Source organism: Myotis davidii, unplaced genomic scaffold (assembly GCF_000327345.1).
Source record: "Myotis davidii unplaced genomic scaffold, ASM32734v1 scaffold699, whole genome shotgun sequence".
NCBI lineage: Eukaryota > Metazoa > Chordata > Mammalia > Chiroptera > Vespertilionidae > Myotis > Myotis davidii.
The window spans coordinates 139,199-154,977 of NW_006291007.1; the positions used below are offsets into that span (position 1 = coordinate 139,199).

The 15,779-nt window shown below is 40.5% G+C and overlaps 1 protein-coding gene across 1 annotated transcript in view; it reads left to right on the forward strand.

Moving 5' to 3' along the window:
• The window catches only part of CA10 (carbonic anhydrase X), a 366,550-nt gene that overhangs the window by 56,350 nt on the left and 294,421 nt on the right, over positions 1-15,779 (forward strand). The window lies entirely within an intron of this gene.

The following is a 15,779-nucleotide window of genomic DNA, read 5'->3' on the forward strand; positions in this document are numbered from 1 at the left end:
AGGAGTCAAACTTTGACCTCCTGATTCATAGGTTGATGCTCAATCACTGAACCACACTGGCCGGGCTATTAGTTCTTCTCTTGCATGACTCTTGGCTAAGAACACCTTTGAATTGAACTCAAGCTCCAGATCCTAATGTCAGCTTGTCCTGACCTGTGATCATACCTTTGTATTGTACACTCACCAAGGCCAACATCTCTTCATCTAGCAGCCATGTGTGAGTATACTAGTGACACAAACACATGTATACGAACTATAAAAACACTCATATAAGGTCCATGCTGTATACTTCATGCAGACTCCTACAATCTTCCAATCCTATCTCTTTTACCTTAAACATTAGAGCTTAGTGTTTGCTCCAGGAGCACACAGACTATTTCTGTGTCTGGTTGTGCCTACCTTGTGAAATTCACGATTGCATGACCCTGGATGTTCCAGCGGAAGTGGGTGTGGAGAATTGTGGAGCATTAACCTAATGATTGTAGAGCATTTGCTTACTTTCTAAACAAAATATGGTCTGGGGAAATATGTCCAGGATGATGAAACATGTTATTGACTGAGCTCTATATAATCCTTCGTGTATTTTTCCACTTTTGTGCTTGGTGATTTTTTTTTCTGAAAGCCAGAGGTGCTGTGGCTCTCAGGACTGGCATCTGCCTTGGTTGGGTGATTAAAAAAGTATTTGTTTGCAAGGGATTTTCTTTCTTTTCATTTATTGGTTTTATTATTATATGCTGTGTGTGACATTTATAACTGAGATAGGATGTTCTTGGCATTCCCAGAAATTTGAGAAAAACCTATTGTTTGAGAAAAAATAATTTAAAAGTACATTTGCCTTTGTTCCTTTAGAAATTAATTTTTGAAGAGGATCTCAGACAAAGCAGGCTCTCCCGTAGATCCTCCCTTTCCATCCATAACAGTCTGTCTTTAATTTACAAGTGAGTAAACCTTGAGAGTGCATTACACTGAGTTCTAGAGGTGGGTGATGAAAGAAAAAAAGAAGCTTTCTGGAACTTAGAACTCAGGAACTTTTCAACTCTGTTCTTCCTCTCAGTTTTCTGAGGCAGAGACGGTTCATTCTGTTCCTGAACCCCTTCTGTGGGCCGATAAGTCAAAATCATCCTGAAAGTGTTCTTTGATGGAATTAGTACACATGTCATTAGAAAGCCTGGACTTGGCTGACTACTGAGCTGAGAATCCTAAGTACCTTAAAGGCAGGTGTTCTGTTCAACTGACAACTAACCTTTACCCTACAACTCATTTAAAAATCCTTCTCTAGCCCAGTGTGGCTCAGTGGTTGATTGTCTACCCAGGAACAGGGGTCACCATTGGATTCCCCATCAGGGGTTGCGGACTCAGTCTCCAATATGAGGCGTACAGGAGGCAGCTGATCAAGGATTCCCTCTCATCACTGATGTTTCTTTCTTTCTCTCTCTCTCTCCTTCTCCCTTCCTCTCTGAAATCATATATATATATATTTTAAAGTTCTTTTTGAAATAGTTGGAAGAGTAGTGTTTGATCAGCAGATGCCTTAAGGTACAGCTTGGGCTCCCTGCTGTAACTTTTCTGAAGGCTTTCATTCCTCTGGGTCCCAGTTTCTCCATTTGACAAATGAGGGGCCAGAAAATAGGATTTTGGAGCTCCCTTTCACATCTGTAATTCTATGTCATATGTTCATTTTTCTGAACAGGCTAGTATATATTGAGGGGAAAATGAAATATGATTAGATAATTTGTTTATATAATTATAACTCATTATAATTAATATCTTATACTACAGCTTATTCCAGTAGCCATGCTTACTGTATAGAAAGGAGGTGAAGAAACGGTGTCATGTTGAATATTTACAGGTGGAAAAAGGTTACTCAGAGAAGAGAGATCCTTCCCCCATGTAACCCAAGGCTTTAATACTTCAGTAGCTTATTTAATTGAAATCTGCCTCTTTTTATCTAACATTTGAATAAAAGGAAAAGTACCTGGGTCATCAGGTTGCTAGTAACTGGGTTTTTCCCCCTGTGGTCAAATGAATTGTTGTTATTGATTTATCAGCTGGGAAATGGTGATGAGACTAGCAGGAGGAAGAGAAAGGGAGTTTAGGTGGGGAGGGAGAAGGTACTATTCTTGAATTAGGTTAAATAACATACATGATGAAATAGTTATCAATATGTGAATGATCTGACATGAATCTAAATACCCTACAGGTAGGTTCTTCAAAGTGGCTATCGCTGTATGTGGCCAAGACTGTGTCTAGAGATGGCAATGTAATTTATCATTTCAACTGGGGCACCTTTGAGAGCAAAAGAGGGTCCTATTTATAATTATATTTAAACAAGGTACACTAGGAAATCCTGGGCAAATCAGAAGTTACAGTCACCCTGGCTATGTCTGCTTCAAAAAACATTTCTTCCTCTTCTTGGTCCATCCTAGGAAAATGGGAAGCTTTACATTTTCTTCAGTATCACTGTGGGATGTGGAAGATTCTACAGGACTTACCTTCCTTCTCTCCAGTAAAACACCATTGCGAAATCCACAGCTGGGCATTTCCCTGGCCTCTGTTACATTTACTAGGAGATATATTCAGGAGACGATGTTCTAATCAATGAAATGGGAGCAGATGTAATGAGTATTACTTCTAGGCTTAATGCCATGACAGTTACTCACCAGAGAGTCTGTAGGCTGTCTTCCCGTCTGCTTTGAATGGCATGGGGTTTTGAATTCATGTATTGCAGCTAGCAGAGCCACAAGACAGAAGGACCCTGGGCCCTGGAGTAGAGAGCTGTGCAACAATCAAGAAGAGCAGTTTGGGGTTTTGCATGTGTGAGAAATAAACTTGTACTATGTCATTGAGATTTTAGAGTTTTACACTTAAAGCAGATAAACTAGTGGCATCATCACTAGCATTATCTTAATATATTGTATAAATGTTAGCTTCAAATATAGTAAACACATTTCTTTCTTTCTCGTTGAACTGTGAGCCTCTCCAAAATAGAAATCCCAAATTGGTATTCAAATACGGTGAGTACATGCTGAGTATTTTTTGGACTGGATTGAATAGAATCATATTGAATTGGACTGATCTGAAATAAAATGTACATAAAATGGAAGAAACTAGTCATATGTCCATACCTAGCTACAAGGGATGTTGTTGTTATTATGAGAAGTCATGTGCCTTACTAAAAGCTAGGGATTCTCGTTAAAGAAAGAGAGGAGCCCTAGCTGGTTTGGCTAAGTGGATAGAGTATCAGCCTGCAGACCAGAAGGTCCAGGGTTCAATTCCAGTCAAGGGCACATGTAGGGTTGCAAGCTCGATCCGGGGGCCATGCAGGAGGCAGCCAATCATTGATTCTCTCTCAATATTGATGTTTCTATCTAACTTTCCCTCTCCCTTCCTCTCCGAAGTCAATAAAAATATTAAAAAAGAAAAAGAGGAAAATTGATATTGGGAGATTATTAACACTATCTTTGCCACAGGGGCAAAAGACAATTCTTGTGATCACCAAGTCCTCAAAAATAGTGATACCCTATTGGGCTCTGGAGAATTTAAATGGATTCTGAACAAAAAGGCCAAGTAGGAAATATAAATTTATGAGTCATTCTCATTGATAAGACTGAGATAGATCAAATGATCAACTCTTTCCAGTTTCAACTCTCCCAATAATTCAAGTTCCAAACTTTACTTTCATCTTTGTGATTTCACTAATGGGACTCTAGGTTGGCTTGTCTGGACAGCCCAGCTATGCTCCTCATTCACTGGCTGCAGTGCTTGTAAATTATGGGACAGCCCCTGCCATGTAGTGCATGATCAGCAAATACTGAGTCCATCATAATCTGAAAGGACAAAAAAAAAGATGCTAAATTTATAGTATATGAAAAAAATAAATATACTAAAAAAATAAATACACCCTGGCAGGGTGGCTGGGTTAGTCATTCCATACACCGAAAGGTTGTTGGGAGCGATTCTCTGGCAGATCAGGGCTCATAGCCAGGTTGTGGGTTGATCTCTGATTGGAGCTCTTACAGGAGGCAACCTCTCTCTCTCCCTCTTTCTCTCTCCTCTCTCTCTCTCTCTCTCTCTCTCTCTCTCTCTCTCTCTCGTCATTTCTCCCTGAAATTCAATTTAAAAAAACTATCCTTGTGTGAGGCTTACAATTAACTACTTGATTAATTAAGCCACATGGCCTTTGCCTCAGGCTAGCATCTTGCCTATGGCCCACCACAGCTAATTGATTCCAATGGGTCACTTTGTCTGCTTTTTCCGCAGCCCCCCTGGGCCTTGGGATTTGTTTGGCCTTTGTCCTAACAAATAGCAGAGGTTTCCTCTGTGAGTTGTGGGAGGGCTCCAGGTCTTCTGTTCTATTTCCACAGATTCCTTGGCGACTAAACTTTGACTTGCAAATATCATGAGTGTCCTCAGAGGCTCCAGCACTCTCCCTCTGTCAGTCAGGGCTAGCTTTTCCTTCCCTGAGTTGGCTCAGAATTGATGGGAGGGAGTATGCAGGTTTACACTGCTTCAGGCCGTGATTTTTTAAAAAATATATTTTTATTGATTTCAGAGAGGCAAGGAGAGGGAGATAGAAATATCAATGATGAGGGAGAATCATTTATCGGCTGCCTCCTGCACGCCACCTACTGGGGATGGAGCCCGCAAACCGGGAATGTGCCTTTGACTGGAACCCTTCAGTCTGCAGGCCGATGCTCTATTCACTGAGCCAAACCAGCTAGGGCGTGATTTTTTTAAAAATATATTTTTATTGATTTTTTACAGAGAGGAAGGGAGAGAGATAGAGAGCTAGAAACATCGATGAGAGAGAAACATCGATCAGCTGCCTCCTGCACATCTCCTACTGGGGATGTGCCCGCAACCTAGGTACATGCCCTTGACCGGAATCGAACCTGGGACCTTTCAGTCCGCAGGCCGATGCTCTATCCACTGAGCCAAACCAGCCAGGGCGTGATTTTTTTTTTTTTCAACCAGATTCAAGTAAAATTGCGCCATAGCTTCTGGTTTCTTTTTCTGGGCAATTTTCTATTTTTTTCTAGATTTTCTTTCTGCCTCTTCTTGTACCCTCTATTTTCCCAGTATCAACACCACTAGCAACAAATAATAAAAGTAATGGATGTTATTTATTGAGCACAAAATATTATATACAGTAGCACGTTTAGTCCTTAATGACAGTCCTTTAAATGGGCTAATCCCAATTCTCAGATAAAGACAGTGAGGTTTGTCTTGTTGTTTTTTATTTTAACTGAGCATTTAAAAGTTGAAATAATTTGCCCAGAGTGACACAAAATTTAGTAGTACATTTGGGATTCAACCCCTGGTTGCTATATACTTTCCATTGTTTTACACTGCCCCTCAAAAGATACTGACAATTCTACTTGTTTCCATTTTTAATCATTTGACTTAGCCTTGCTAAATTCAAGCTTACAAAAGATAGGAGATTTTTTCTCATTCATAGCTACTACTTGTTGTGATTGAAGGTTTTGTGTAAAATGAGATGAATCCCACAATTGACTAACTCATTGATTTTAGGAATTAGAAATAGTTTATCAGCTATAATGTAAAATTGACGTATTATATCAAGATCCTTTTAGTATTCTGCATACAACACACACACACACACACACATATTCTCCTTATCACTATGATCTATGAGAGTCTGAGTGAACCTGGGCATCGACTTGAATTTGGGGGGTCTGAAGTTTCATTCTTCTGTTTTAAAACATGAATAGACTACCACCAAATTGATCTATAATATTCATGTACAATATGTCTATACCTGATTCCAAGATGATAAATAATAATAAAAACATGAAATACAAAATGTATCCTTTGATGAAATGTTCATCTCATGAATTTGTGACAAAAGAGAATCATTTATTGTTAGAGTTACAATGCTTCTTGTTTAGTTGCCATTTCTCAGAAGTCAAAATGAATGTTTAATGAATTAGCATTATTCTGTCATTATTTATTTATCTTAAGGTTACCCCAATATTTTCCTTTTAAAAAATAATCACATTAAAATGGCAATGCAAATTGATCTTTTTTGAAAATTTTTTTTATTGATTTCAGAGAGGAAGGGAGAGGAGAAAGAAATATCAATGATGAAAGAGAATCATTGATCAACTGCATCCTGCATGTCCCCCGCCCCCCGTCCCCCACAAGGGATCGAGCCTGCAACCCGGGCATGTTCCCTGACAGGGAATGGAACTGTGACCTCCCGGTCCATAGATTGATGCTCAACCACTGAGCTACACTGGCCAGACTTGATCTAAATTTTTTACAAAGTAACTTACATACAGTTATGCCTTGTCCTTGCACACTGATTTTGTTATGCTGCTCTACAAAAAGATTCTAAAGGAGGTGGAACAAAAGAAATTCTAGGCTTGAAAAACTTAATTTCTGTATTCAAACAACCAGACAGCCAATAGGAAGGGCATAATTGGAAAATTGTGGCATGTTTACTAAAAGGGCTATTATGCACATGTTAAAAATAAGAATGGAGAAAACAACTCAGGAAGTAATGTTTGATAAAAGAAGCAGAAAACAAAATTATAGCTACACTCGTACAATTACATAAATTAGAGATAATCTTTTTATCCCTTTCTTTTGTATTCTGTTGTTATTATGTAAGTTGCATGGTTCTTAGTATCTAAGAGCTATCACTAAACTTATTTCAGGGGAAAAGTAGAAAGGAGTCTGAAGGTGAGCGTTCTTACAAAACTTGTAAATAACATTTCTAAATGGAGCTTATGCCTTCTCCCCTTCCCAGCTTTACTAAGCATGTATTAAACACTGTGCCTAATGCACCTATTAAATGTATCGCCTTATAGTAGGCAAGACACTACATCTTCCTTGAAATAGGGAGACAGGGCTATGGGCAAATACAGATGAAAAGTATATGAAGAAATTGTTACAACCATGAGAAGACTAAAGAGATACAACATCAAACTGATGTAAGATTCTGGATGAGATCTTGGAGCAGAAATAGGACATTAGGTTAAAAACAGAAAATCTGAATAAAGTTCACACCCATGCGCTCTATGCCATGTCTCTTTTGGACTCTCTACACATTTTCGCATGATTCTTGATAACATCTTGTAAGCTCATGGTTTTATATATATATATATAATTGATTTTTTACAGAGAGGAAGGGAGAGAGATAGAGAGTCAGAAACATCGATGAGAGAGAAACATCGATCAGCTGCCTCCTGCACATCTCCCACTGGGGATGTGCCCACAGCCCAGGTACATGCCCTTGACCGGAATCGAACCTGGGACCTTTCAGTCCGCAGGCCGACGCTCTATCCACTGAGCCAAACCGGTTTTGGCAAAGCTCATGGTTTTAAATAGCATTTATATGCCAAGAGTCATAAACACGTGTCTCATCTTGACCTTTTCTCAGAACTCATTTTAGATCCAACTGCCTACTTAACAACCCCCCGTAAAGTTCATGAGCCATTGGAAACAGACCTTCATGCTCCAAAGTTACTCTTCCCCTGTCTCCCTTGTCATCTCAGTGCCTGTCAACATAGTCACTCAGGCCAAAAAAGGTGGGAGTAATCCTTCACCCATGGTCTTTAACTTCCCTCATCCGATCCATCACTGTGCCTACTTACTCTTCCTCTAAAAAGTATGTAGGGTCCAGCCACTTCTATTTTCACCATTATTATCCCAGTTAAAGCCACCACCATCTCTCTCCTGGACCACTACCCACAGCATCAAGCCTCATCTGGAACCCCCCTCCCCATGCATCCCCTGTGGCCACTTTTATTCTTGAAAAAGCCAAACTCCTTTCTGCCACCTTAGCATTTTTGGGCTCATCTGAAATACTATCACTGTTGACCTTTATGAGGCCAGATCTTTTTTGTCATTTAAATCTCAGATCAAGTGTCATAATCTCAAAGGTCATCACTGTCACACCATCTAATGTGCCCTTCCAGTTGCTCTATAACTTCATCTGTTAAATTATGCTGCAGAAATTTTTTCTCTATCTAATATTCTCCTTATAGTTTAATCCATTTACTTTTTATGTCTCCAGTAGAATCTAAGTTCTTGGAAGAAACGGGAACTTTGTATTCTCGATGTACAGAATAATGCCTGACAATCATAGGTATTCAGTCAATGCTTGTTGAATTAATGAAAGTGGTAAATGAGGAATAGACACTAACGTTCTGGAATTCACAGACGGAGGGATTACAGTGGGGCTGGAGTGATCAGAAGTTTCTTGAAAAGAGTGGGAATGGGTAAGGCTTTGAGAATGAGTAAGAGTAGTCATGAAAAAGTAGATAAAGAGGGAATTCCAGGGGGGAAAGGGATGAGCAAATACGTGAAGAGAGTAATAGACATGGTATACTTGGTGACAGCAGGGAGAACAGAAATTTTGTAAAGATTATGGAAAATGAGATCCAAGGAGTGGTAAGTCCAAGCGGCAGAGATTCTAGAAGACAGGGCAAAAAGGAGCCATGTTAGGGACTTTTCCTCCTGTTGATTTTCAGCTCCAGCTAACTTGAGACTCTTAGCCATGCTCTCATTCAAAGCCTTTTAGGTGAAAGTAATAAAGGCGGATCTAGTACCACCTATTTTTTTTCTTTATCTTCTGACACAAATATAATTTTGATGTCAACTTGCCTGGGTCTGGCTCAATGTGTACGGTGATTCTAGCTTATATCCATCCTCAGTGCTTGGAACACTTTGTCTCTCAGTTAGCCAGGGCAATTCTTGATGACCTGTATCTTCTGTCTAGTGTTAGTGGTAAATTGGGACCATACAGAGTGGTGGACTGGGTAGAAATGAGTTTCATCCTTGTCTCAAAACTTCAGAAAAAGTTCAGAAGGGCAGAGATATAAATACTTACCAAGTATGGCATTTCTTCCCCCCAAAACCCACCCCCATCTTTTTAAATGAAACACATTAAGCGAAATAAAGGAATTTTTGATCACTTTGGTTTCCCTGGGCAGGGTGTCAGCTCCTGGTACTCTTCCAGCTCTCAAGCCAGTGTGGGCCTATCACCCAACTTGTCAACACTTTTGTCCACATTCCCACTGACTACAAACACAGGCATCACACCAACGTATTTAGATGTAGACTAAAATGTCCCAAGGGCTGTTCAAAGGACTGCAGTTTTATATCATGGATGACTCCACTACCGCATTTTTCATGCACTCATCCAACTTTGATTGGGTACCTCTTAGGTACCAAGCTTTGCATAAATAATAGGATTTCCAAAAAAGACACATTTTCTGACCTCAAGAAAGTTACAGTTTTGTGTGAAAAAATGACTTGGAAACAGGTAAGTGTGGGGCACTATCTCAATGCTAAAATGTAGGATAACATAAGGTCAGGGGTTCAGGAGGGAGAGACCTACCTGGTGGTGTCAAAGTCAAGGACTTGGAGAAGAGCGTTTTCCCTGGCAGGTCCAATGGTGCCACATAGTGCACTCAGGGGGTCATTCACGTTCCCTACGGTGAGCCGTGCTCTTCTCACTGTTCCTGCTTCCCATGCAGGGGGGCAGAATTGGCCATTAAAGGGAAAACAGTGAAATACTTGGTGGGATGGAGGATATGATACTTTGCATCCCATATCCCATGCAAGCAGGACTTTCTCAACTTGCAACACTCGTGTGCTCCTGGTCTAGTGGGCTCAGTGCTCCTTCCTGAGCTACCTCTTCAGTGGGAAATGCAGTTTCATAGGGAAGCAACTGCTCATGGCTCCTACTGTCACGTTAGACCCAAGTAACCACATGTGTTCTAACTGCCTCTCCCCCATATATTTGGCTCCATCATTCCTTCTTGTAAACCACCTGGCACAGGTATGATTGTACGGAGCCAGGCTTGGAAGCTCGTTTTGCAATGTGTATGCTTACAGTTTGGTGTGTTTGGACTGAAGGTGGACTTTTATTAAGCAATGTCCCTCCCCCTATTGGTCCCTTCACAAGGGCTCTTCTGTTCCCTCGTGCACCATTTTCTTCCCTCCCACACCAGGGCACGCTCAGTTGAGTTTTGTTCTTTCCCAGGTCAAGAGATCACTGTAATGTCCACATGCAGATCTTTCACAGTTGTGTTTTCTTCATACCTATGTTAATTAAGTTAGTTAACTCTATCTTGCAGCTCGTGATAGGGATAGAAAAATATATATAAATAGAGGAGAGTTGTAAATGTTTATCTCAAAACAATGTGAAAGAATTGGCAGGTGAAAATATAATTATTTTATCCATGGAAACAGGTGAGATTTCCAGGAGTCATCCAGAACTGTGCTTTATAAACTTGTGGGAAGAATAAAAGAGCTTCCAGCAATAGGTCAGGTCCCTAATGGTTAGTTTGAAAAGCCCAGCATGGGATTGTGGGCAATGTTTGCATGATACCCCTCCAACTTTGGTGGCTTAGCCCAAGGAAATGGGGGATGAGGAGACCTATTGAATTTTATGTAGACTCTAGTGACTAATTTCAGGAAGTCTGGAAAAGATTTCATATTGCACATACCTTCTACAGTGTTTATTGATCAGATGCCGTTTACATGTCATTGGAAACTCACGTAATTCCATTCTTTTTTTATTTTCTCTAAAGTAGCTCACGTCTAAATATTTGAGTAAGAAGCAGAATTAGATGATAAAAATCCCCTCTTGCTCTAAGACAGGAGTCAGAAAACTGTGGCTCATTGGCCAAATCCAGTCCTCTGTCTGTGTTTATGAATAAAGTTTTATTGGCATACAGCCACACTCATCCATTTATATATTGCATATGGCTACTTTTGTGCTGGATTTGCAGAGTTGAGTAGGTAGGACAGGGACAGTATAGGCTTCGAAGCCTACAACATTACCTATCTGGCCATCTACAGTAGAAGTTTGCTGACTCCTAATACCCCATACTTTTTTAAGTGACTTCCCTTCTCTGTGCTTCAGTTTCCTCATCTGCACAGGAAGAGACTGGAGCAAGAAACTCTGTATCTCTTTCAAAATCCTGGTATTCTGAGTTTCCTTTCAAAGCTCACAAGTTCTCAAATTGCTCCAATGAGAAGGAGAATTAAATGGAATGGGTTTTCTTTACTGTCAGGAGAGGGGCCCTTGCCATGTGCATCGCCTCATCTGGCAGTGGTGACAACTTTTATTGGCAGCAAAATGTCTTTGATTAGACACCTAGAGGTTCCCGAGGGTCTGGCTGCATGTGAAGTGAAGAAATCCCGATCCATAAGCAAAGAGAAGCAGAGAGCCCCGGAAGCTAAGGCTGTTTCCTGTTCACCTGTTTGCTTGGAGGAATTCCCAAGCAGCTCCCTGCTCGCTGCAAGTTAGACGTAAACAAGATGACTCCTGAGGGCCTGGCCATGAATTAAAGTGGAAGTCCAGCACTTGTTTGGTGCTCTGTCTCAAATAAGCTGCTCCCAGCACATCGCAGAACCTGAAAGGAGGCACCTTTTCTGTGTGCTGTTCTGCCCTTCAACTGATTGAAGAGTATAAAGCTAGACTGGGCCTTGGAAAACATATTACATAAAATGCCTTTATTTTCTTTAACTCAAGGCTGCAGTGAGCATATGTTGTAATGATAGACATTGGGCCCTGCTTGGGTTGACTGATTTGGGGAGATGAAGTTGGGTCCCTCACAATGCATGTTGAAGGAGGCTAAGGAAAACTCCGCAGTTCTATCATCCCAACACACTTGATTCAGATGGTCTGACTGTCCAGCCGCCTGCTAATGCCTTACATCAGAACACTTCTCAATGGTAGTTGAAGAGGCAATGATTGGAGATGAACGGAGCAAAGTGTTCTGCAACTCTCTGGATGGGACAGAGGTTTTTGGTGATACTTTTGTTACTTGCCATCTTCTTAATGATCCAGTGATTTCTTTTTCTTCCTTTTAAATGATGTCTCTTAAGTGGACGCTTCCTTATAGGGGTGTGTGTGTGCCTGTCTGTGTGGTTAGCAAACGTGCGTACGTGTGCGCGCACACACTCACACACACGGGAGAGAGAATATGAATGTATCTTAAAATCTGAAAATTTAGTCATCTAAGTTGCATTAGAATTAGCTTTCTCTTTTATGCCATCTTAAGAGCAAGCATCTTTGCTGTCTCTTTTTTCCCCCATTTATTCAAAGTATTTATTCCATTTTATTGAATTTATTGGGGTGACATTGGTTAATAAAATTACATAGGTTTCAGGAGTACAACTCTGTAATCCATCACCTGTATATTGTATTGAGTGTTCACCACCAGAGTCAAGCCTCCTTCAGTCATTATTTATCCCCCCTTTACCCTCCCCTTGCTTTTTCTTTTTCCTCATTGCTTTAACCTTTGGTGGAAAGGACAGCTTCTTTAGGATACAGTCAAGTGGCAGGAAAAAGTAGAAAAAAATTTTTTTAATATGTAATGGGGTGCACGCGGCACTCAGTTCAGACACATCGGGAAAGATGTGTCTTTTATCCATTTAGTTAAAACATTAGCTTCTGATTAGTGTTTCACTCTATCTCATTTAGCATGTAGAAATAGTGCTATATATAGCCCCTGTAGGTCAGTGATTGTCAAGAGGGGTGCCACTGTTCCCAGAGGAAAATTTGGAAATGGGTGAGGCAACTTGAAATTGTTTCAATGAAAGAGGATCCAAGTAGCTCCAACCCAGGGGTCACAGAGACTATACTCTGCAGTGCAGTTGACAGTTCCAAGCAATGATAAATTGTTCCATGTCCCCACCAATATTCAAGTGAGTGAAAACTATATTCTCTATCTGAGCCTACAGTTGCACTTCATTTTGCATCTGAACATAAAGCATCTCTTACATAGCTTTGATATACCAGCTCTTCGGCAATGCAAAAACCATGTAAATCAAGGGAGGGTGGTATTTCATCTTGTTCCAAACTTTGCCAGGAGTAGGTTCACTATTTTGGAAAATCACACCACTGAGAGAGTGCTGCTTGTGGGTCCTGGAATCTCCAGTACAATACAATCTCATTATTCTCGCCTGTTTCAACCAAACATCCAACTGCTTCATTTTATCTCCCATCATACCCAAGTATTTATGAATTGAAATACATATTTTATTGTAATTTATCTCTGCATTTATCCTTTATATTATAGTTAAAGCATTATGTTAAATACATACATACATATATACATACTATAAAGTCAAACTTTTCAGTAAAGAGCCATGTAGGAAATATTTTAGACTTTGTGGCCAAATGGTCTCTGTTGCAACCATTCAACTTTGTTGTAGTGGGAAAGCAGCCAAAGACATTATATAAATAAATGGGCGTGTCTCTGTGTCGATACAATTTGATTTATGGACACTAAAATTTGTATTTAGTATTATTTTTACATGTCACAAGAATTATTATTCTTTGATTTTTTTCTCTCTCAACTATTTAAAAATGTAAAGCCATTCTCAGCGCCTGAGCAGATCAAAAACAATTAGTGGGACATTTTTGGCCAGCTGACGATAGTTTGCCATTTCTCTTCTAGTGCCTCATGCTAAAGCATTTACATAGTGAAACACATATCATCGAAAACAGTTCCTTTAGTTCTCCTTTATATTTTACAATTAAAACACTGTGTTTATTTTTCAAAATGAATATGTGTAAATACTGTAAACAACAATTTTTGTGAAACTACTTGATAGCCCTAGCTGATGTGTCTCAATTGGTTGGGCATCATCCAGTGCACCAAAGGGTTGATGGTTTGATGCCCAGGTAGGGCACATGCCTGGTTTGCATGCTCAATTCCTTGGAGGGGGGGGAGAAGAGGGGTGCAGGCATCAGCTGACCAAAGTTTTACTCTCTCTCCCTCTCCCTTCCTCTCTCTTTAAAAAAAAATCAGTTAAAAATCTTAAATAAAACTACTTGGTTAAAAAATTAATGTAAAACAACAATTTTTGAGTGCTTTGTAGATCTTTTCTTGGAATGATTAAATGTATGCAAGAGAATGTAGCTTCTCCAACAGCTGGCTCTGAGAATGAAAGAGAAGGCTGTCTATAGTTTCAGTTGTTCAAATGACAGGCAAAGATCCTGATGGGGTAAAATTTTGATGAAATTCAGAAGTTCCTTTTTGATAAGGAAATTCATCCTGACTAATCTCTGATGCAAAGCCATTAGGTGATGTCCACAGTTCAGTGCTTTGGAGCTTTCAGACATGTCTATCTTTTCCAGGCCTGGGACATGCTCCATGTCCAGCAGAGCTATGCTGAAATATCAGTTCTTTTCCCCCATTAGGATGTACTGTCTGTGAATTTAATTATCATCAAGGTGTGTATTACAAGGTGCTTGTTTCAAAACAGGGCCACTGTGTTTGAATGCATTAGGGTACACCTGATCTCACAGATTTCTTAGACCTTGAGATTCCCCTCTAGCTCCTATGAGGACCTCCCAGTGAGTCTGGAAGAAATAGGAGGGTGAATTATATGCAGTGGCAAGGTCAGTGGGAGAATCAAAATCATTCTGAACTGTAGAGAAATGTCCTCTGTCCACCTACTTGGTGAACTTTGCAAGCATATTACTCTTGATCTGGTATCTCGGCTTGGTCATACTGAATGGTCTCCTTGGCTGCCTTCACATCTCCTCGTCTTTCCCTGCTGCTACTAATACCTGGAGTCTCTGTGGACTCTTTTTCTTGGCTCCCTGGCTGGGCAGAATCCCTCCAGCCTTTGCTTGAAGTCACTTCTCCCTTTGTCTTCTGCCCCAGAACAGATGCACTGGCTTTCAACTCAGCTGCCTGCAGGATCTTCCTCAAGGGCTATGGGAACATCTGGCTTCCATCCATGCCATGTGGGAAGTCAAAGTACTGGCAAATTCACTCTACTTTGATGCACCTTGAAATGTGATGTCTTTTCCAGAGCCTTAAATAGGATATTTGTTCCTCTTCTATTTGTTTCTAAAATCTCCTATCCCCACTATCAGCTTCAGGAGAAGTGGGCTTCTCTTTTACTTGCCCTATGTCATAAACCCGCCTTCATGACAGAGCTGCAAGCCTCCGGGGTCTTATTGTCATAGGCAGAAAAAAGTATCTCCTCTGTACAAGGGAAGATAGTTGGAGCTAAGCAATTGCAGCTCATATGGAAGCTAAAGGAATTCAGCAGATCCTCTCACTATACAAAGCATTGCTTTCAAACCCATTGTTTTGTATGTTTTCTCTGACCCTGAATGAGGAGTCTGAACAAGGAGACTGAAAAAAGAATAAGATTTAAAGAAAGGACATTCAAGCAGAGTTTTAACATTTACTATATACTAGACAAATTATAATTATGATCTGAAATTACATTGTTTTCCTCCAATGGGACTAAGAGCTGAATTGTGAGTGCGGTTTAATTGGTGAAGGGTTCAGCACAAGTGTATGTGTCACCATACTTCGGGGTGTATCCCCATTATGAAATGGTATAGCCCCAGTTCACCCATCAACTGTCATAAGTGTCAGATTATTCTGAGGCCATGTCAGTATGGGCTCACAGATCCCTGTGAGATGTTCCAGTTTCTTGGGATTTCTGCTCTTTCTCCCTATGATGTCCGAAGCGCTCACCATGATTATTTACATTCTTATCTTCATTCTTCTTGGAACTGAGGAGAGGAGAGCTGGCTGGTTGCACCCTTCCTACTTCTGTTTTAGCTCTTTCATCAAACTCCCTACCTCTCTATTTCTAAGAATTCTGTGCATATGCAGGATTTTTGCCTGGCTTGTGGATGGAATCAGCCTCCTCTCAATTCCAGCAGAGGGTGTGTGTGTGTGTGTGTGTGTGAGAGAGAGAGAGAGAGAGAGAGAGAGAGAGAGAGAGAGAGAGTGTGTGTGTGTGTGGGACAAACAAAAAGA